Source organism: Scatophagus argus, chromosome 19 (assembly GCF_020382885.2).
Source record: "Scatophagus argus isolate fScaArg1 chromosome 19, fScaArg1.pri, whole genome shotgun sequence".
In the NCBI taxonomy this organism is placed as follows: domain Eukaryota; kingdom Metazoa; phylum Chordata; class Actinopteri; family Scatophagidae; genus Scatophagus; species Scatophagus argus.
The window spans coordinates 19391290-19416021 of NC_058511.1; positions in this window are offsets into that span (position 1 = coordinate 19391290).

Below are 24732 nucleotides of genomic sequence, written 5' to 3' on the forward strand. Positions count from 1 at the left end.
TTTAGTGCTCTCCCATGAAAAGATATAATAAAATATTTACAAAAATGGGAAGGGTGTACTCACTTTTGTGATATACTGTACCTGTATTCAAACACATATTGCATGATGTGCCACAAGAAAAAGAAAATCTACATCCATACTAAATATTTGAGATTTTCAACATTAATATGGCAAGAAAACTATTTTCTAAGTAAAGACAAATGGCATCACACTCCCTATGTGTGTGTTATAATCAGAGAGAGAGGGAGAGAAGATTGAGACATCATGTCTTTAAAGAAAGGGGTTGCTTGTTTTGATGCTATTCAAACATAAAGAACGTGATTTGGAACAGCTTTTGGGTCAGCACCTTGGAGAGCACCTCAGCGCTCCGTCGTGTCTCAATTCTGTGCCAATATAATGCATAAACATGGCGGTTTTTGGGTTGGGTCATTGATTAATGGATATTTTTGCAGTTTGGACAGTGCAGATTGGCTCTCATAAGAAAACAGAGTTTAAGTTAACAAGAATCAAGAATCATTAAAAGAATGTTTCCCACCAATTCCAGCTACCTCCCAATTAGTGAATTTTTTATTATTATTGGAATTTTAATTTGCACGTGTCCAATGTAATTTATGCTTTAGTCACATGAAATGACCTTTAAAGTCATCAGGTTGCTGTACTGTTCACACCACACAACTTTCTGTCCGATGATCAGGAATGTTTATCCACATAACAAATCAGCCACACTGGTTACGTGTAACGGTAACTTTCAGAAGGAGGATCCAGTCTGCATGCTTTACAAACTAAATCTTTTTGTTTCCTTTTAAGATCGATGTCTACACAAAATGAAAGGTTAATTGTGTTCTGATTTGTAGTGGAAAAACAAGAAATAAAATGAAAAGTGGGCTTTTCTGGGCTACACTGGCAGCAGGGATTGTCTGTTCTGCAGAGTGTTGAAGGTTAATAAATAGTTTTGCAATGTTAACTTATGGGTGCTTGAATTGTGATTCAGCAAGGATGACAAGGGTACAAATTCTGACAAGTTTGTGTGAATGCTAAAGTACTTTGAAATTATATTATTGTAATCCCCTCCGTTCAAATAGATGCATGATAAGACTGAGTTCAGAGAGCTAGTGCAACTCCCAGAACCCTATCAAACACAAACAAAGACTGAAACATAAAAATCTCATTTCCCAATGTTTGTATATGATGGGGTACTGCTATACTTGGTATTTTTATGTAATTAATCTGTCATAAGAGTCATAGTCTCAAGTCAAGCATTCATAGTGACATAAGTGCACACATTTATCATTTTTAACATCTGTAGCAAATAAAAGAATCAGTGTACCAAATGAAGTTTAAGTCCCAGCTGAAACAGTTCTTTTCTTTTGTTTGCGAAAGATCAGCAGTTTCCACATTGCCTTGACAGGAAAAAACACATACAGCCTCCAGTAAAAAGTAGCAGCCTTTACCTGTGTGATAATGATGGCTGCTATGAACTATAACTTCAACTATGCAAGTACGGGGACCCAAGGTAGGGTCTCAAACGCTGGACTGTTTGCTCACTCTGACCTGTGCAAAGCAGTGACCCAGAGTCTGCTGAACTTGGCCCCGCTGTAGTTTTTGCCCATCTCTGACATAATCAGCCTCTGCATGTTTGTGGGCAGTGATGCATATCCTTTAAGGCCTGACCTCACTTCAGGTCCACAATATGCCCGGAGCCTGCCAAGGTGGTTAAGATATAACTGTCTTCCTATGCATCCATAATTTCCTTTGCGTGAGCAAAGGTCTGATGAACACACCTCCAGCCTTTGCAGACTAGGATTACGCAGCCCGCAACATAGTTGACGGAGCCTCGAGGAATCAAGTCAGTGGAGCATAGAAGGGAGCACAACCCACAACAGTTTTTGCAGTAACTGGGTGGGTTATTGGGTATTATTGGTAAAAATGGTTATCTGAGTGATTGCTTTGTCTTACATGCATGTTGTGTTCCATGGCATTTAGTATTGTCAGGATGTCAGATAACATAAACTAAAGTCAGAAAGTAAAATCCATAAATAAATGTCACAGCAGTTATTTTTTTCTCTTTTTTTTTTGTTAGATATGTCATGCATTTACAATATTGATTCATCTAATGGTCAGGGCTACAATCCTGTTATGTGAACTGGGCATTATAGATGAGGATAGTTTTTTGCACTCAGTTGCTCATTAGCAAGATCTGAATGATTTGATGAACAAGTGATAGTGGTAATTACAATAAATTTAGCTCAATAAAAGGGAGCACACTCTATGTTTGTGTATGGTTTCATACACCAAGGAACTACTACAAATATGTAACACAAAAATAGCTGAAAACATCTGGTGTAAATGGCTAGTAATGGGGAAATGATGCAAGACTCCCAGGTCAGAATAACCCAGCATTTTCCTACTCTTTTGGTGTGAGTGCAGCATTATCATTTAAAACCACTAATGTGCTGACTGTCCTTAATTAGCTTGTAAGCCACAGTTATCAACACAACTTTATTCACATTGTATCTCTGTGTCCACTATAGCTCAGCTGTCAATCAAACATGTATCACCTACTCGGACAGTTGGAGGTTAAAGGAATAATCCTGTCCAATTTTTTTTTTCTTACTTTCAAAATTGATAAACTGTCAACAAAAAAAACTATTTTTGACTGCATGTAGAGATGACATTTGGTTGGACTTCAACACTGCAGTGGCCATGAGTAACATGAAAGCTTATGTCTTGTTAAAGCAGTGGCCTTGGCAGCATGAGTGAACATAATATGTGTCAGAGAGAAACTGTTGCAAGAAGGTTTTGCTGGGTTCTTCAGAGTGCCAGAGTCTAGATCAAAGGCATCTTGTATCATGAATAATAACAGTCAAACGCTGGTCCTGCTGCCTGCCTCAGTGATAAGCGTGTATACAAACTGAGTCATCTTGTTTAAGCAGATTGCTTTTGGATGTTCCACACAGCCCTTATGTCTCCATCCTAGCAGACACAAAGGACTAAACAGGGAGATAACACACTGAGTAACAGTCTGTGTACAATATCACGCTGTACTCCAGTGGGTTGCAGGTAGGATCAGAAGTCTGTTCTTAAGGTCCTTTCATACTCTTTACATTCACCGTGCACATTTCAAAACCAGCTAATACACTTCATCACAACTAGACTAGGTAGCTCAGTGCATTTTTTCGATTGAAGACATAGTTGTTCTCCATTTACACCACCACAGCCAATCAGCCCGCTCCCTGTCTCGCGAATTGAATCACAAAGCTTCAGCAGATCACGCATCCTTTGACATTTACGCAACAATTTAGCGGATTCTTGTTATGCATTTATTCATCAATGCATTCATTTAACTGCTCATGAATACAAATGTGATGTGTGACCTGTCATATCAGACCTTAGTCCTCTATGGGTAATTTTGCCACTGAGGTTGATGCAATGCTTTCTCATGCATATACATCAGTCCAATGAGGAAATAAGAAGCGGAAAGAGGGAAGAAGAGGAAAGCGCTGGCATGGCATTAAAGAGACAGCTTTCTTCTTGTTGTTAGAATTCCCGCAGCAATGTCTAGCCTTTAAATGGGAGTTTAGGAGGTGGGCGGATTGCTAGAGAAAGTGAATGTTCTGTGCTGTGTATATTAGACTGGAGTTATACTCTGAATGGTCACAGAAAAAAAGGATCTTGCTACTAGTTCTTGCAACAAAGTAGACAAAATTGGAGCCGCAAAGGAGCATTAAATAATCTATATAAAAAGACAACTGAATATCATCCCTGCAGGATACCGATGAAACATCATCTTTGGTGCGTTGAGAATTTTAGATTGTACTCCAATGTGTGCTTTGTGTATAAAATTTTAAACACAAGAAAACAACAGGCCACAAGTGTCTAGAATAACTTGTATAGTTACTTCTATAGTTAGTACTGTGACTTTCCTCACATTGTATTTCTGCAGCCTTTGAACATTAAACTGTCAAACTAATAAACTGTTAAAATATTAATGACACAAAGTATTTAGGATATTGATATGTAAAACTGAAATATTGTGGTTCCATTCCAAAAAATAAATATCTTTTATAATTTCAATAGTATTTTCAAACAAAAATCAATTGTGCTTAACAGAGAAAAAGGCTCACTTTTATAGTGATTTTTTTTATTGATTTTGTGTGATTCTTACCCACTGACAAGTAAATCACCCAAGGTTAGTGATGTGAGTGGATAGTACTGTCAGTCTGTCTGTCAGTCAGTCTGTCACTTTGCCCAAACCAAGATATCCAACAGAATTATGGCTTGTGACAAATTTAAGATTTTGACCGCAAAACAGGTGAAAATATGCGCCAGATTACAGCCTCATGGAAACAATATCTTGGTTGCACAATCAAGTTGTTATATTTGTTATACTTTAATAGAACAATGTGTAAAATGTTCACCCCAACAATGACCACTTAACAGCAGGGATGTTGTTGAAGTAGATGGATGAGAGAGTAAGTGTAGTGGTAATTAGTATCTGTGTGTTTTGTTGAATTGTGTATAAATCCTGTCTCTAAATGAGTGAAGGAGCTGATTGCATCTTTCCTCATCCTCACCCTGGTACTTATTTTACTACATTAGTTTGAACAATGTTTACTTATACAGACAGAGGAGGCTAAACATGACCCACTTGAGTCCTTTACACATAAACAATTCATTCTGTTTTTTTCTCAGTAGAGACACGTATGTTGTGAATACAAAGGTTTGGGGAAACTCATTTCAGGTTTCTTGTTTACCTAATCAAAAATTCTAATTGCTTATTGGGATTAATTAACTTATGAAGAAGTATCAGGAGTGCTATGTATTCCCATGTCATGCTGTTTGTATATGCCTATGAAATATTCATACCATGACAAGGCAGTTTGGCAACTACTACTTTGCTGTGACATATTTTCTTTTGACACTGTCAGTATCAATAACCCTGAAATGAAATGTGAAACTACGTCAAAGGCACCTGCCATGAACTAAACAAGAGAAAGAGTTCAAGAGTTCTGTTGCAACAAGAAAGCGAAAGACAAATGAGACATCTTGCAGCTTAGCTTGACTCTGTGCTATGTGGCCTTAATTCCAGTTGGAAGTTGGATCTATTAATCAATTGATTTTCTGCATATTTTTCTTGCATATTGAAGGAAGGCAGATGGCATAGAACCAGGGCCTTCTCCAAGGTTTCTGCCTTCTAAAAGAAACTTTTTTTCTTGCCACTGTTGCCAAGAGAAATGAACTGAAATTAAATAATACACAAAAAGCTGAGATTGAGTGGAAAGATCGAAAACAACACAAGCAACCAATTTTAGTTTCTTTCGAGTTGAAGTTGGGAGTTAACACATTGTTTGATTAAACTGTCAAAAAATATGAAAATGATAAAACTAACAATGCCTTAATTTGTCAGTGCTTCCTGACTCCTCCGTCTGTCACAGCCTTAAGCCCTTTGGTTCCCAAGAAGATACATCAGAATTTGATTTCAAACACACACATGCACACACCACATACACACACACAGTTGTCAGTAGATTCAGTGTTTGTTTTGATCTGCATATGTTTTTTTGAGAGAAGAAAAGTATGGAAAACTACCAACTTCAGTCCTTCAGAAAGCTTCATTTTACAGGCTTTCTTTTTTGTTTCTTACTTTTGGACTGATGAATTTTGTGTAACATGCAACACGCTCCTCCGTTAACTTATTAACTAAACTGTTAAAATTCCTTTCCTCTTAACAAGTATCCTTAATGTAGAATTTGCAGCTAATTGCAGTTTTGCATCCAATCGGATGAAATGAGGATTGAATGAGTTGTTAATTAGTAGTAGCTAATAAATAAGAAGTATTTATTTGGTGTTATTATATCAATTTTCCCCAATTTTCATACTATTGCAGACCTTTCTCATTATGAGTTCATTAAATACAAACATCACAAATATTATGAATGCATATAACTTACATGTGTATGTCTGTAACTTTGTCAAGTATGTAATCTAACATACCTATTTACTTCTCTTAGTGACTCTATAAATGTTAGTAAAGACTTTATTCAAACTGCTTGAGTGGTCCTGAGATCATTTTGGGGTTCAAGTTTTGGTTGAGCTTAACAGATTCATTTATCAACGATAAATGTGCACATTTCATATAATGGGGACTGTACAACTTTTATTTAATAATGTAACTAGTAAATTTAAATATATATATTTAAACAGATAAGCTACAAAAGTTTTTTGTTTTTTTTTTTTGTCTGTTTGCAACCTCTGATGATTTAAATGGAGTTGTTTTTTCCTCTTTGTCATGATGGGCTACAATGATTGTGACAATATTGCTAACAAGGGGGAGAAAGAGAGAGGGTGACATGCAACATTAGCTCACAAGCAAAATTGAAACAGGGCAATTGCAGTTGTACTTTATGGTATTTTAACCATCACACATGGACCAGCGTTCATTTAGAAATGTTTTTCTGACAACCTTTAACTGTATTAAGATGAATGATTAATCTCCACTTTGTCCCACTGCTAACATGGAGGGGGCTTCTTTTCTGTTAGAATTTAATGATGTTTTCTACATTACAAGCCTAGATAAAGAGTGACATGGCATATACTGATTATGGACAAGCAGCTAATACTTACTGATATCTATAGTTCCAACACTTGAGCCAGGGGTCTGCTCTCAGGTTTCTGCCTTCTAAAAGGCAGTTTTTCCTCACCACTGTCGGCAAGTGCTTGCTTAAGGGGGAATGTTGGTTTCTCTGCATTACAAAATGTAAGTTTGGTCTAGACCTGCTCTAACTGGAATGTGTTATGAGATAACTCTTGTTGTGAATTGGCGCTATATAAATAAACTGAATTGAAAATTGAATTGATAATAACAATAAAAATAAATTTTAAAAAACAGCAAGCTGGCATCCAATGGTACCCAAGAGTATAAGACCAGTGAAATATAATATGGTTTCATTTTGCTGACATTTCTCTTTTCATACTATCACAGGTGTTTGGAATAGGGTAGTCACTGTTGGATGTCACACTGCTCCAGATGTGACCTGTCCAGACCTCCTGGCATCCCTCGACTACCACCCTCCCAGCAGGTGTGTGTTTCACTTTGTAGCATCATCACTGCCTGACCACCCTCCACTATAAATTACAGCCCTGAAACCTCAGTACTAAAGTGCCATGGTAACCAGAGCGTGTGATCCTTGTTGTTATTTCTCCTTCCCCTGCTCCTTTCACCCTCATTCCAGGCTATAAAGCGAGGCACAGCTGAGGACACTATGCAAAAGGTCTTTATTAATATGAAAATTAAATCTGTGATGACATTGTTCGTGACTTTAAATTCAACTCACAGAGCCTAGAGGAAGGACAATGTTCTGCAGACTCAGGGAGATGAACATTTTAGAAAAAAAAAGAGGTCATCTAAATAATGATAGAAACTCACAAATAGGTATTATGCAAAACTGTCATGATTCATAGAACACATACGAGCTAGAACACAGAAGCCTCGCAGTCACTTTTTTTGTTTTCAACTCCTGATAAGACGAAATACCCTCTGAGCCAATGTAAAGTACCCATGCATTTGCTCTTGGGGTGTTTACTTTACTTCCCTATTTGAAGCCCGTCCCTCATTGTTGGGAGACAAATGTCACCTCCCTCCCTCCTCTCCCACAACACTGTCTAGTAGCTGACAGATGTCTCGTATTCATGAATATTCTGTGCACTGCCAGGCCCCGACACTGCAGACGCAGCTTTGATCCTCATTTCAAAAGAAAGTTCTGTCTATGCTACTGCCAGAGACTTTGTGTGACTCACAGTGCATTTGCTGTTGTAACCTGTTTGTTTGAGTGTAGTAATGGAACAGCAATTCGGAGTTCATCAGGGTTTACAGTCCAAAGCATGAGGGCCACTCTTGAAATCAGAATGGAGGGTTGAGAACTTACTTGGTTATGCGGTGACCCCTCCCCCATAAACGCTTTGTCTGGTTCAAGCTCTAATGGCCACATTGTTAAATTTAGGATTCTCCTAAAGTATAATCAATATTTCTTTGTATTTAATAAACACAAAACTGAACTTTGAAAGTTTGAGCCCAATAATGATTAATGTTTCATGGTCTTGTCAGATACACAACAATTACAATTTGGCTTCAAATACACTTTCATACACTCGAAGGGATGGGAAAGACCTCTTTCCAGCATGGCCAGATTACCTTTTTCAGGATCCATAGGTCCAAAATTTCTCTCTGTCCAGGGGGAAACTAATCACAGTGGTCTAGTAACATGAGCATGTTCACAGTCAACAACAGAACATGGCAATGCAACCATTTGATTACTGAATTTTCCAATTAGCAAAACAACAATCAACTTGTAAAATATGGTAAAAAATCTAAAGGAAGCTAGAGGTGATTTAGAGACACTCTGATGAGGGTTATGACTCCAAGGACAAGAAGACAGCTGTATTCTATTTAGTAAGAGAAAAATAGTCGGAATTACTTTCTTTACATTTCATGTTTGTTTTGTTTACTTATTAGATTAAACACCAAGATAGTTTCCATCCATCCATCTATTTTCTAGAACACTTATCCATGCAGAGTTGTGTGTGTGGAGGCGGGTGTTATTATATAAACTATAATAACACCATCATAATTATAATATAACTATTTGAAAACAGACTAGACAGAATCATTTTATTGTTTATAATCAAAGATTAAATTCACCGCCTCTCTTTGCTAAATTTTTAAACTAGAAGTCGTGAGACACTTTATGTGGGAATATAAGTGCTGTTAAAAAGACTGCTTTCAAACAAAGCTATTGCCAGCCAGGTATTCATGTAGGTGAACAGCTTTGTGGGAAAGAGAACCCTCATTCGCACAATGTTATGAGAGTCTGCTTGAAACAAAGAGACGCCACCATCTGCAGTCTGCCAGCGTCGTTACAGCGCTGCCCTTCTTGACCTCAGTGAAAACCCATCGGGCTCCATTCACTAGCTGGCCCTTTCAGTGCACATACTGTTGCATTGCCAGTAATGATATTGGTTTCTCTCAACACGCCTTTTGAGTGGTGGCCGGGTCTCAGGCCTCTTTTGTTGCATGGCCTGGATGGAGATGTATCTCTTTCCCAGTCTCCAGCCACATACACAGTACAGAGAGTGCAGAGCCCCCTGCAGACTCCACGGTTCTCTTTATAGACCACTGCAGCTCCACTTCCTCCAGAGACAGGCGCAGTGGGCTTGCTCTTTCTAGCAGATGATTAATCTTCTCATTATCTGACATCACACTTAAAGTAGCACTCCCAAACAGGTTACTGCTCCTGCTGCTGGTGTGATGAAAATCAGGGATATCTGAATGCGCACAGCATCTGGGAATTTGTGAACATGAAAGTATTTTGCCTAACTAAGCCCCAGTTGATTTAGAGAGCACTGAACTCCATCCATGCACGCATATGAAAAAAGTATAAGCTGCATTTCTAAGAGTAACCTACACTGAAACATTTCTGCTAAACCGCTATGTGTGTAACAGTATATTTTCAGTTCAAGATTTCCATTCCATCACATGCTTCTTCATCATGTGGGTCACCAGGTTACCAGGAATAGACAGGAATTAATTGTCAGGGGAGCTGTGCTGGTCAGTCCAATAAAAGTTGCTCCACTCATTTTATCAGGGATGTCAGCTTGTGTCAACTTTGCACAGACAACTATTCCAGCATGCACTTTAACTGGTAGCAATGAAGGAGGTGCTAGACTCATAACTAAAATACTATTCAACAACTCAGTGAGCATATTAGTGAGACTTTATCCAGGCAAGTTGTTGGGCAGGTGGTCATTTTGGCAGCTTCTGAGATGACATACCAGTCTATTGATGTCCCTGTGATCAACTGTGTCATATCAGCAGCCCCTAAGTCATTCACCAGCGGCACCTACATCTCCATATTATTTTACACATAGGAAATGGTTTCTGTTCATAGTTTTATCAAGCAGTTAAATCAGGTTTGTGTATGGATTTTACCACATTTAACTGAACAGCGAAATTGTGGCGAATATGACACGGTAAAAATACAGTTCGTAAGGATCACACAAGTATCTGCTGGCTGCATCTTGTGGTCAGTGTTGTATGACTTTTTCTATCTCTTTATTAGATTATTAGATTATATGGATTAATTGGTTTGGAAGCAGATGTCCATGTGGATTCAGTGGAAGTCTGAGCTGAAGCTTCTTAACTCCTCCACTGACTTATAACTGGAAGCCTGGCTCAGCCAGTGTGAAGCTTAAGTATGTAACAGTTAACAGCTCTGGCTCTCCATGTCCAAAATTCCCTGTACTTTTAGCTTCACAAGCACAGAGGCACAGGGGCACACAATATGTAATGTATGTGGCCAAATTAGTTGTAGTGATGATCTCACAAAGGAAGAAAGTACCAAGATACAAAAGCAACATATTGTGTCATTTTGAAAGTTCTTTTTGGACCAGTTGGTTTTTCTCACTGAAATACACTGTGTGCATGCATTTTCTTACTCGTAAACAAATTAGCAGACTTTTTTTTTCAGCATTTTGAAACCCAGAAGTTTTCTTCTTTGTCTCTCCTTTCCTGACACTTTTGTTGACATAATAAGACCACCAACTGTGACTCCGAAAAAAGTGGGAAGCCACCATGTGCATTACATAGCCTGCATGCTCGTGCACGTACATTACAGGCAAACTGAACACCTTTATATGTCAAAACGGAATTAGCAATAGAAGCTTGTTTTTTTTTGTTTCAAACTCCCCTTCACATTATCACACCTCAAACAACACATGATCAGATCAGGTTTTAAGTTCATATGGATCCACTTTGGTCTTACACATGACACACACACCTGAGATCAGAGGAATGAAATGGGACCATGACATGCACATTTTGTGCATTACATTATATTTGGTCACATGGCAATCCCTATGCAAACCTTACACAGAAAATCAAAATATTACAGCTATTATCCAGGAGCATCTTCAAAGGTATTTTCCAGCAGATCTCTAGCGTATTCCTGGAATGGTAAAATGCGATCCTGTGGCAAAACTTTTAACTTCAGCATTTTGCGTGCTCAATTTGACTTCTCATCTTTACCTCTTTAGCTCCTTTAGTGGCCAAATTTCAGTGAACATTTGTGAAATCGTCATCAGATACGTTTGTAAGCAGCACTAAGTACAGAGAAAAAAATATGTTTAATGTTTCCCTGTGGTTTGCATAGGAAAGTCTCAGAGGTGAGCGATACTGGAGTATGTATGTCCTTGCTTTATCATGTTTAAATGAATTAGTCGTAGACTATACACTGACTTTGTATAATTGAATGGAGTTTGGTGTCACACGGCGGTGAGATATTGTCTTGTTTTGGGTTTTATGTCCTCTCGTTTCCTGTTTTATTTTGAAAAGTAACTCTCCTCTTGTTTCAGGTCACTTGCCCTTCCTCATGTGTCTCCAGTCTGATTGTCTCCTCAATTATCCGATTGTATCCACCTGTTTCCCATTACTTCTTTCTTGTGCCAGTGTTTCGTCCTTTGTATGCTCACGCCAGCGTTCTTTGCTCACAGCCATTGCCACAGTTTCTTGTCTTGAAAGCTCTTTGTAGCGTCCTCTGATAAGGGTGAATTTTTGTTGTACTTTTCATAGCTCAGTATAGTTTCAAGTTAGGTATTATAGTTTAGGTCCTAGTTTTTCCTTTATATAGAGCGATTTTTAGTTGTAGCCTTATTCGTATAGAAAGTTTAGATTTTCCTCTGGTTGGAGTGATTTTTTGTTATTAGAATCATAGCCTTATGTTTGAAGATTAATTCCTCCCTTGGGAGCAATTTTTGTTCACTAAGTTTTATAGCCTGTCATTGTTTTTTTTCCCCCTTCCATTATTTTGTTCTAGTTTCATAGCCTTGTGTTCTCTCCTAGGAAGAACGCACTTTAGGAAATTTTCATAACCTTATTGTTTTCCACTCTATCAAGAGGTATTGACACAGACAAGATTAATAAAGTCTTTTTCATTGACATCGTGTCTCTGCGTCTGAGTCCTGCCCTGAGCCGCAGCCTGACACTTGGAACACTCAGGGTTTAGACAATTAACTATTTTCATTTGGAAACTGACTTCAGCTCACCTAGAAGCTGAGAATAACCCTCTGCAGGTAAAAAAAAAAATTGGAAGGACTGCTCACAACGCCACCAGAGCAGTTAGAAAGTGGAAGCAAGTGAAGATGGCAGAATACAAATGTGAAAAATACTAAATGTTACCGGGGAAATGCTGGACCACATGAGCTAATGCGAGCTAACACAAAAGTAAAACAACTGATAATGAAAAGTTTAAAAGGACATGTTATTTAATTCTGCAACTTCAATGCAGAGAACTTTAAAACAGCTTTAGTGCTCCACAGCAGGAATGCACTTCCACTTATCCAGTCACAGTCCTGTTTAGCTACATCACCAGCTGAGCACTTCTCCACCTCTGTTTCCTCAGTTTTCTCATCCTGCTACCTCCCTGGTCTCCTCCCAAGTCAAATCAATATCACTCTCACTGTCTTCCCTTGGAACATAAACTGTGGTGGGATCACTTCAGCACAACCTTCAAACATGCTGTGCTGTGTCAGCAATTCACAACACCCTCCTGTCGGGGGTGGAAGAATAACAATATCCCACTAGAACAGGAGTACCTCTACAGGAATTTTATGCACAATAGAAGTTAAAGCAACTTTATGTAACCATTTACCTTAAAATATCTGCGTGAGATCATTTTTAAGATACACTGACCCAAAATAGCTTGATGCTCTCTCTATGCTTGTTTCTTGACTATGTAACGTTGGTGAGTGGATAGGATCACAATGTGCAAGCTTTACAGCACTACATTACACACCACCAACTGTCACTGATATTGATGAAATTTGATCATATTTGATGGACAAAACTTTTCCTGGGATTCCCCCTGATGCCCTCTGGTTGCTCTGCTTCAAGTCGCTGTATTTGCCATTTAGTTCTGTTAGCTGTGCAGCTAATTGACTCTGGGTAGCACTTAGAAAGTTTTGACCGCTGCCATGACGGCAGGGTTTTCAGGTCTGCGGTGGAGGGGCTCATAGTGAAGAATGCTGGAAGAGAGCTGTGCCAGTATGAGCATCAAAACCACATCTGGGCTAGTGTGTAACAAAACCAGGTTCAGCAGTCGCTACGGACATCATGACAGCTAAAGAAACTGAGAGACTGAGGGATATCGACAGAGGAAGCTAAGTAGAGAAAAAGAAAGTGACTGAACAAGAGGCTGGACGACAGCAAACTCAAAATGACTTTTAGTTGTGTTGGTGAAACCTTCGAAAAAATAAAAGGGTGCAACACAAATGATGGACTAGTAAGTATAGTAGTAGTAATATTAGGCGGGGCTGCTACATTATTACGTGTGTTGCACTTTTTTGGTTGAGTGAGCAAAGCTGTCAACTCACTAGTTGCCAAGTCAGCCTATTTCGACACAAGTTTAGCCAGCAGCATATAACAGTCACTTGTTGGCAGCTTATTTTGCCTCTAGTTCAAATAATGTCAGTTTGGCATGTCGCTGTTCTAAATTGTGTGTGCAATCTTGTTAATCGCATGATATTTTTCAAGACATAACTCTGTTATGAGCTGCATAATTTTGTTTGCAGTTAGCACGCACATCTGACAAATTGTAACTGATTAGTTACATTGTTACATTGGGATTTGTATTTATGACAATAGTGTTGCACTATTGGGGTGTTCACAAAAAATCAAAAACAACTGCTATATAATTTTGCTTTAAGTATTTGTGTAAATATACTTCGTACTCACTTTCAATCCAAAAGTTTCTTTAATTTTTATGAAGGAAGGAACAAGGAAACAAAGGAAGGAATGAAGGGAGGAAGTTTTGTTTTGAAATGTCCTCTTTAGAGTCAATGCATTACATGCAAGACTGGAAGAGTGTAATTTGAAAGCACACTTGGAGCCCAGTTAACCCTACAGTTGAACTTGCAGTTACCTGTGTCATCATTAAGATGATGTACTCTGTTCCCAGCAATCACTCTGCACAAAAATGAGTTGAAGTTGGGGGAAAAAAAACACATGCAAAGAAATAAGCAGCTATGCCCGGAGTGTGTACCACCACACACTACGGAACATACAGACACTTTAAACTGTCAAGCAACGTTACAGCTGACTGCACGTGCACACACACTGCAGCTTAAAAGCATCTCAAACCACAAGTCAAACCACTATTGACTTTTATTTGAATTTTAAAAGCAAATGTCTTGGCACAAACTGTTTCCATGTGAAGCTCAGCTGCTTTGAGTTGAATTGGTGTCTGCAGATGGAAAAAGAGATCCATGCCATATTCCTCCTGCAAAGACATGCAATAGTGCAACCAGTCCTAAGACAGTGCAGCGTGTTGTCCTGATGACCTCTCCAAAGCAAAGACTTGAAAGGCGACGAGATGAAACTTAACATTAACAGCTGTTTACAATGTGTCAGCCTGTAACATTCTAAAATCCTGTCAGTTTACAAGAATGAGACTAGACAAACTAAATATAATTTGCAGCATCTTGAAATGTGAATTAGCATAATGGCAGTACTTGCTACTGTTGCATTTCTAGTATTGATGAAACAATGAGTGTGGCCCAAGTGGAAAAGGTTAACAGGGGAGTTGTCAGTTGTCAGTTTATCAGTGCATTTACATTTTAAAGCTTGTTTTAAATGATCCTGTTCTTCCTCCATTCAAAACTGATTTCCCAAAGATCCTTGAGAAAGCAGTTGATAATCAGCTACCTTCTGAATATCTGAATAGTTTAATTGAGGATTTCCAGTCAGGTTTTAGGGTGCATCATAGAGACTGCATTGGTCAAAGTTACAAGACTTTTAAGGATCTGCATTAATATGGTTTCAGTCCTGATGAAGTCCTTGATAAGTCCTTCATACACACTAAAGTTAGCCATGGAGTTCCACCAGGTTCTGTACTCGGACCAATATTGTTCACCTTACAAACCGACACACACCACCCACCTTAACATTAATGAACAATGCACCTGTCACATTACTTTTCAAAAACAGCTCAGGAATGTCTATAACAAGGACTACAACAAGGAACCATACTGGTGACCAAACAAAACCCCCAGAGGTCGTGTGTCCCTTCCCCTGACAAGTCAGAGCTGTTTTGGTAGCACAAAGGGGATTTGCAAAATATAAAGCAGGTGGTATTGATGTTGTGGCTGATTGATGCAAATGCTTCCTGTAGATAATGTTATTATTACACACCAAATTTTCATCCGCATGCAATTATATTTATTAATGAAATCAGCCAGTTAACATGGCTGAGGTTTTAAGCTAGCTTACAGGCAGATTCTCTACATTTAAGAGTTGACTTAAAACATTCCTTTTTGAGAAAGCATATAGTTAGGACTAGCCTAGGGTTAGGGTTAAGTTACTAGCCTTTAGTGATGCTGCTATGGGCTTAGACTGCTGGAGGACTTCCTACCTCTCTCTTTTTGTCTTTTTCCCTCCCTCTCTCTCACACACACACTCCTTCCTCTTACCCCTCTGTCCTTCTATTTCTCTCTCCGAACCCAAATCTGACCTAACCAGAGTCTGCTTCGAGGTTTCTGCCTACTAAAAGGTAGTTTTTTCCTTGCCACCGTCGCCAAGTGTTTGCTCATGGGGCAATGTTGGGTCTCTCTCTATTAAAGACTATATTAAAGAGTATGGCCTAGACCTGCTCTGTGTCAGGAGATAACTTTTGATGTGAATTGAATTGAATTTCAACTGACTGACAGCTTGTAACTGACATCACCAGCAGACTTCACTACAATCGGATTTGCTGTTGAAACAGGTGACATTTCTTACATGTTAAAACCAGTCACTCTTGACTCAAAAAGCTGAGTTGCAGACAACATCATAAGCCCTCTTTCAGTCAAGCTGAGGCGGGCTACTTCGTTTTTATCTTATCATGAATTTTTTTTTTCTGAGCTCAATGTTATGTCAGTGGTTGCAATTTCAGTCACAAATATTAGATCAAATGTCTAATAAATAAAATGCCTTACAATACATATATGGGCACATATATGGTCACTATGCTGATACCGATAACTCCAATTTTTAATATTTAAGAAACCCAATGTCTATGATTATAACATTTCAGACCCTCAGTTTCACTCCTAGAGCAAATGAGAAGACTAATACAAATCTGTTTATCTGTTTGGTAAATGTAAAGCTACAATTAGGAACTAGTTACCTTAGCTTATCAAAAAACATAGAAAAAGGGGGATTCAGGTAGACTACCCTTTTTCAAATCATGTTTTTGCTTTCACTGAAAGGTTTCACAAACTTAAGCATTCATTTGCAGTAGCTGTCTAAAGTGTGTGACTCTCTGGGGCTGACACACAAAAGGCAGTTAGTACTGGTTAGACTCAGGCTTTGAAAAACATCCATTCCAAGAGTTGTCATAGACACTAGGCCATGTCCATGCTTTTTTTTTCTCAGTATGTAAAATGCAGTATATAGAGAGGATAGCTCAATCCAGCAGTAAATTTTGTAAGGGACTGTCAAGCAAAGCATTGCCTGATGGAAAATTCAAGGGATTACAAACAATACAATTCATCTTGTGGGGAACATAAATTTCTCTACCAAATTTCAACCCTAATGTTGACACTATAGGAAAAGTCAAGGGATCACCAAAGTCATTAGGATTGATCCTGTTTCAGATCATGGTTATCTGTACAAAATGTTTTGCCAGTTCATCAAAACAGGTGTCAAGATACATGTGTTTCATGATGTGTAAAATCTTTCAGCTGCTGGGGGCAGTAGTGGAAAAGTTACGTGATCACAAAAGTCCTTAGAATTCACTCTTGGCACCCTTGGGACTTGTGTGCATATTATTCCATCTTTTCAATAATTAGTAGATCTTTCAGTCTATGTTCTCAGAGATATATTGCACACATAGCTAAAATGTATGCTTTGTCCCAGATTTTTTAAAATGTACAGGAAAGCACACACGTAGTTTAATTTAAAGTGCTGTGATGATAGCTAGCAAGTTCTTTGCTGTAGCATAATTTTGCGATGTGTACCCAGTTAAAAAAATGCCATTCCACCACAATAGACAGCCATTTCACTCAGTAATGAAGCTAATTTCACAAGTGTGCTCTTAAGTCAGACACGTTTCCTAAGAAACTTCTTAAAACCTGTTATATAATTGTTTATCTATAAACTGGCTGTAGGAGGTTGACCCATTTAAAATGGAAGTCTGTGCATTCGACTGAAGCTCTTTTCATTGTGACCTAGAATGAAAGCAGATGAAAAAGAGGTCAAATACATGGCACACAAGTACCCAACACTACATTTCACCTAGAAAGAAATCAATGCATTATTTGTTCTTGTCCTTTCATCTCTATAGTGATAGTTGGATACTTGCAGGATGTCCTCCTTAAAAGCATGATGAAATTGTTCCCCCAGCAAAGTGCAAAGAAAATGACAAGCTCTTTGACATAAGCTAAAATGAAGCTTATATAATTAGGCTTGGCAGAGTCCCAGCCATCAAAGCGAAGGATGATGCTGACTAATTGAGGAAACAGATTAGTGTTGGTCTGACACAGCCAAAGAGTACTAAAGGAGAAATGAGGTAACCCTGGTTGGAGGACAGCTGCCTGGCACAGGCCTTAAAAAGAAAAAATCATCCTCACATTATTGCATGATATATATATAATCAAGTTTCAACGTGTCATACATTCCAGGGAGTATATTCCAGTGAAATCTTTGTGATTTACCCCTCATTATACGTAATGTAAATTGATTGCATTTCTTAATACTGATACTACTGACACTGCTGATTCAGACATTACAATCAAAAAATGGGCTTCTAAACTTTCTGGTGCAAATTGTCTTGGCAAAATTTCCTTCAGCATCACTAAATTTGAAGAAAGGTACTTTACATATCACAAGAACAGATTTGGTTCTTTGAATACATTTCTTGTTTTGAAACAAGAAAAGTATTTGATTCAGCAAGCATTTATACCTGCACACAACACATCTCTCCCCTAAAACAATTTAAAGGGTGCAGATTCTGAAACTGAGGACTGTATGAATAATAGAGGATAGGCTCATATGATGCCAAGGAACACAGGGTTATCTTGTTTTATCCACAGTGCTGAAGTGCTTCTACTGCTGCTGCTGGCTGTTGAGCTGTGCCAGCAGGGTCTGCCTTTGATACTCCTAATGAAGATCTTCTGCTGTCAGGAGGACTGAAAGAGTGACATCTGTTGCACTGCAAACATGACCGCATTCACAGATGTGTTAAAGAGAATACATTATGCAGCATGTGTGCCTAGGTTGGGGCCGTCTTACAGAATTCTCCATGCCTCCCACTCGCTGTCTCCTGTTCTCACTCATTAATCTAATGAGTAGCAAGCAGCTACAATCAATGGTGTAGTCGTTAGGGATGGACTCTGATACACCAACGCAAGCAGCTGACTGACAGCAGCACAGGCATCAATATCAGAGCTGATAATGATGATTAGCTCTTGATAAAGATGTCCTGACCAGGTACAGCGTGTAAAGCAGTGCAGCAAGGAGTCTTTTCACTCAGGATTACTAATACTAGAACAACTAGAGGATTTATGATCTTTGTTCCTGGATAAATAATTTGTCATGTAGGTCCATACTGTATGTGTTGGTGTGAAAATCGTATTGGTCACACTCTGTGCATTTTCCATTTTCGCCGTCTCTTATTAAGCGCTTCTCTGAATTGCTTTTCAAGTTCTGATTTACAGGCAGACAGTGTGGAAATAAATATCTGTGGTGATAAATATCTTAAGCAGTCTCCTTTATATATGCTTTCATCCACCTAAATGTCGCAATAATGGTTTCAGTACAACACACCGAGGTACAGAGAGGTAGATCAACCGACTCAGGTGCCACATCACGTTTTGAATCATTTATAGATGAGCTGTTTGTCTCATCACACAGAATATACTGATTCTGTATGCCATGAACTGCAGAAAAACTTATACTGTTGGAAAAACTGAACGCAAGGTGACTGAAAAATATCTTCTCTCTAGCATCAACAACAAGCCCAAATTTTCCTAAGACACGAAAAAAAAATCATTTAGAATTAAACATAACATTGCTGGAAAAATGACTTTGAAATACTGATTAAATAATTAAATGTGCCTGAAACACAACCTACAATGTACTCTATGCGTGTATATTACACACATACTGTAATAAATAATTTCATTGTATACAATACCTGTATGGATTGAAAGTGTAAATGGAAACTTCAAAGAAGCATCAAATTCTTCAAGTCAGGAACCAGATCCCCAGGGGCTCCGAGCCCATACATATACATGTGCATATTCTGTAGGTGTAGAGAGATGTGAGGTGCCCAGTCAGTATCCTATGAAAATGTAGGATACTAAAATGGTTACTATGTTAGGAATTACAAGAAATGTACAGTTGTAACAATCACAGAAATGTGGATTATGAATAGATAAAGTAATAATAAGAGCATTGTGTGACATTATTAATCAGTATACTGTACAGACATATGTACAAGAATGTCACAAAGATTTTGCCTGCAATTTATTTGGACATGAAAACTCAAAGGACTGGAAGTGAAACATTCACCCAGTAACTTTTTAGGAATTGATTTGCATACCAGCTGACGTTTTTAGTGGTTTTGAAGTGCCAGAAACTAAGGGAATATTTATTGATTGAACTGAAATATTACAGTTCCCCTTCACGCATATAAATGTTGAAGGCTTAGAAACTCCCTTGTCCTGCACCTTTCAAAACACTCAAATGATATGCAGATGAAAACATTTCTTTATCTGATTAGAGCTGTCGACATCATTCAAATTTAACATCCCTGCCACGTTACTTCATCAGGAATGTGAGAGCGCTGCTGATCTGAGTGAGAACGAGAAGCTGCAGTCATGAATAGAGCAATTGTGATGATTTTAATGGCTGTCACGGTTGTGCAACTCAACAGGGGTGAGGGAGAGGTCAGAACCACCGGGTTGTCCAGGTGATCCCAAAATCTGTGCAGTTCAGACACACCGTCATGCAATAATTATCAAGTTAGATGGAGCAGAAAATTGGAAACTATTTCTTCTTCTTTTTAAGTTTTAGGGTTATTTATTGTAGCAATTCTTTCTTGCAGCGTGTTCCACCACAACAAGCACTCAGATAGTGTGGTTTTCCAAAAACAGGTTGCCGGGTAGTCATTGGGACAGGAGGTAGAAAGACAGGAGCTAGCTCTTATCCTGTACTCCTCTGCAGTCTGAGCTACCAGAGAGGCTTAATAATATCCCAGAGGCACAGATGAAACACTTTCTCCACAGTGGCTGTTTACTGAGGAGTGTGTTTGAAGTTGAGCTCAAGATGTCTTCATTTCTGTACCAGAGGAATGTTCCAAGGGGGAAAATTGTAATTCAGATAGGGAGCAAGGAGAGAAAAAAATGGGAACAGGGGGGTGGGAGCAGACAGACAGAATCCAAGCAGTGCTTTCTGCTCCCGTGCTCCATATAATTCAAGACAGGATATTGCAAGTAGACTCATCTGCCACTTTCATATTTTCATGGTGTGATATCTTAAAAATCTACTGAACCGCACTGAACAGGGGGATTAGAAACCCCTTCAAATTAAGAAATGCCTGCTGTTGGCACCAGCAGGTCCATTATTTATTCATATCACTCAGCCTGCTCTTGCAGTACTGCACTATGAAAATCCTGCAGTTTGAAAGTGGAGCTCTAAATGTCCAGTCCTTTTTCTACCAGTCTCTTTAGATGTTTGCTGCCGATGCCAAAACAACACAAAGGATTATCGATCTGTCTTTGCACAGGAAGATAACATGTCAGTTTTGTAGCTGAGGAAAAAAAAAAAAGAACAAGAAGTGATACGTGTCTACTCATCCCTGATCATCTCCTGAAAATAAACACCAAATGGAAAGTTTCAACGCTGTAAAGCAAAGATTTTCTGAAGAGTTTTATGGAATGTAACTGTAAATCTCAAGATAAATGATTGAATAGACAGATCATTTAAAGCCTTATGCACATTAATTTTTCAAACGTCAAGGTCCATTAAAAAGAACTGAGGTTGATGATAATATTAGTGCCTATTAGCAATACTGCATTCGTCTTATTTTGCAATAAGATTCAAATCCCATCCAAATCCTTTAATATTGGGTATCTGCAAATACCAAGTCCAACCTGATGCTAATATTTACCTAAATGTGGATGAACTAAGTGTTTGGCAGATTGAAATAACAGCTGTAAATCTGAAACACCAAATTTTTACAGAGCTCCTGGTACAATTATTTAAGATCCTCATTCCATCCCAGATTCCACTATTTGATTCAAAGGTACATCTTCAGATGCGCTGGGACACACCTTCAGTGATACTCCTGAGCTCATCAAGAGTTTTGGGTCATACCCTCTCACTTGCTTGTGTCCAAGCAATGATCCTAAGCCATCCAGAGGTCCTCTTCGTGGTCTCCATGGCGGAATTGATGGCTATAAAGTTGATAAGCTTAAAATTAGTGATATAATACGAGTGAAAGTGACTGAAGAATGCAACCTCCTGAACAGTCAGTCTAATCCTGATTGTACAGGGGAGTTTCTAACCTCACAAAGAATCTTTGGCAGAGCGCAGATAGCAGCTGCACAACACTTTTACAACACAACAGACTTGTTTAATTTTGCCATCATGTTAGTCAATATGTCATAAAAAAAAGTACATTTATGAATTGTAAAATACTTATGTCGGACGCTGATCAGACTACTGCGTCATAAATCAAGCAACCACATTTATCTGCCTTTAGTCTGGTTTGACTTTTTTTTTTGGGTCACTTTTCCAGAGTGAATGCACTAAATTACTAAATTTTAAAAAATTGTTTACAATCAGCATATGACAAATCAGCAGCTTATGACAAAGCTTTAGTTTTGTCAGTAAGGATTCAAAGTATTTATTGGACCTCAGATATACACACTAAAACGTGAAACTCCACATCCTTGTTGCTCCACACAGAAGTGCAGGCAAACAATTTTTGGATGTTGGTACTAGATATCTGTTTTCACTTGACATTAAATAGTTTTTTTTTGTTGTTGTTTTAAAAAAAATGATCTATGATTCCATTTATAAAAACAATAAAAGGGGAAAACATCCAAGGGAGTGAATGCTTTTTATAGGCACTGCAGTTCAGCTAGACATTACTTCTGTGTGTGTGTGATTTTATCCCAGTCAAGAATGTACAATGAACCTCATTCTGATCTACTGGATGCTGCTCCAACAGGTTTCTATCTCCAAGTTACCAGGAGCACATTGAGCCATATGATTATCATCCCTCATAAATACAAAACCCTGTCAAATTAAATCCAATGTGATTCAGCTCTCTGTATCTTCACAATATAATAAAATTCCAGTTTATAATCCAAGCACTGTTAGAACGAACACGTGGTGCGACATTGGATGAGACCTGACAAAATAAATTGATGACTCTGGCTTTTAGTCTCCTTTGCCCTGAGGCCTGTTTTCAATTGGTTCATTAGCCTCACATATTTTTGTTTACCTGCATTCCCCTCCTGCAACTGTTAGGACAGTTCAGCTGCAGCAGTTTATGAACAACACAGCCATTATCTACCTGTTAACGGCTCAGCATATGAAGTAAGGACTCATGAGATATAATAAACTTGTGACCCCCCCACGCATGCACACCTCTGTGAGACCAGCATGCCAGCCCACGGCAAACAGCACGGGATCCTTTTCTTTTCTTTTTTTAAATCTCATCGGTGTCGCTAAACTCATTGCTGGCCCACAGGTTGACTGGTCCACTGGGAAAACTCCCACTACTCCAGATGGCAGCCTTGCCATGAGGCCTGACTAATACCAGCATCTACTGTGTGCATATAGTTAAAAAAAGACATTGATCTGGCATCGTAATTTGTTGGATTAGAATGAGATCTTTAGCATGGCAACACAGGAAGGATTACACTTCTAAAATGAGCAACAGAGAGTTTTTAATCAAATCCTAGCGCAGATAATAAATAAAGGGGCCGTCCACCAAAATGATAAAATCCCATATTTTCTTTGTTGCCTCTAGTGGTATCTAGGAATGAGGATTGTTTTGTTTTATCGGCCCACATATTGAGATTTCTACCTCCATCACATACAGTGGAGGTAAATGAATGATGATAGCCATACCTTTGACAAATAAGAAACTGTCCTCACTACTCTGTGTAATTGAATGAAGAACGCTGTCAGCAGTTTTGACTATTTCCAGAGGTGGGAAAAAGTTATTGTTAGCGACAAGTAGGGCGAAAACTGAACCGATCAAAAAACTGAATCCAAGTCCAAGCCTAATAAGTACCAAGAAACAAATCATTATGAGTCTTTCAACAGATGTAAGAGAGTGATATTTTATATTTTTTAAGTCATAGTCCTTTCATCAGATTTATAGAATAATGAGTACTTTGCTTAATTTCATTCATCAAAATGAAATTTTATTTAAATTTCATTTAAAAAATCTCAGCTCAAATCTCTCTGGGACATTTTCAACACCTCTCTGGAGTCACGCCATGTGCCAGTCTGCTTCAAATCCTCCACCATAATTCAGGTCCCTAAGAAGCCAAGGATAACTGGACCTAATGACTACAGACCTGTGGCACTGACATCTGTAGTCATGAAGTCATTTGAGCGCCTGGTTCTGTCCCACCTTAAGTCCATCACACCCCCCCCCCCCCCCCCCCCCACCCCCCCACCCCCTGCAGAGCCTATGTTAGGATCTTGTTTGTGGACTTCAGTTGTGTCTTCAATACGATCCGCCCAGCTCTCCTCCAGGACAAGCTGTCCCTGCTGAACATGCCTGACTCCATCTGCCGGTGGATCACTGACTTCCTGACAGACAGGAAACAGCATGTGAGGCTGGGAAAGAATGTCTCGGACACCTGGACCATCAGCACCGGTACCCCCCAGGGCTACTTTCCCCTCTGCTCTTCTCTGTCAAGCTGATTAAGTTTGCAGACGACACCACCCTCATCGGTCTCATCTCGGACGGGGATGAGTCTGCCTACAGGAGGGAGGTGGACTGTCTGGTGTCCTGGTGTGGCAACAACAACCTGGAGCTGAACGCCCAGAAGACAGGAAGGGAAAGTGCCAGATAGGAAAGTGCCAGCTCCATCGCACCCCCTCACCCTGACAGACACCCCCATCTCCATGGTGGACTCCTTCCGCTTCCTGGGTACCACCATCACCCGGGACCTCAAGTGGGAGGTGACCATCAGCTCCCTCATCAAAAGGGCCCAGCAGAGGATGTTCTTCCTGCGGCAGCTGAGGAAACTCAAGGTGCCAGTCAAGATGATGGTTCAGTTCTACACGGCCATCACTGAGTCCATTTACACCTCCTCCACCTCCATCACCGTGTGGTACGCTGGGGCCACTGCCAGGGACAAGCACAGACTGCAGCGTGCTGTGCGCTCTGCTGAGAAGGTGATCGGCTGCAGCCTTCCATCTCTCCGAGACCTGTACATCTCCAGGAGGCGTGCAGGTCGGATCACAGCTGACCCTTCTCACCCTGGACATGGACTCTTTGAGAAACTCCCTTCAGACAGGAGGTTACGCTCCATTTGGACCAGAACCTCACGCCACAAGAACAGCTTCTTTCTCCTCTGCTGTTGGACTGTTGGACTGTTGAACACCAACTGACTAACATGCTGCTCTGCACTTTAGCTACTTCAGTACAGACACTGTCCTATGCTCATGTCATG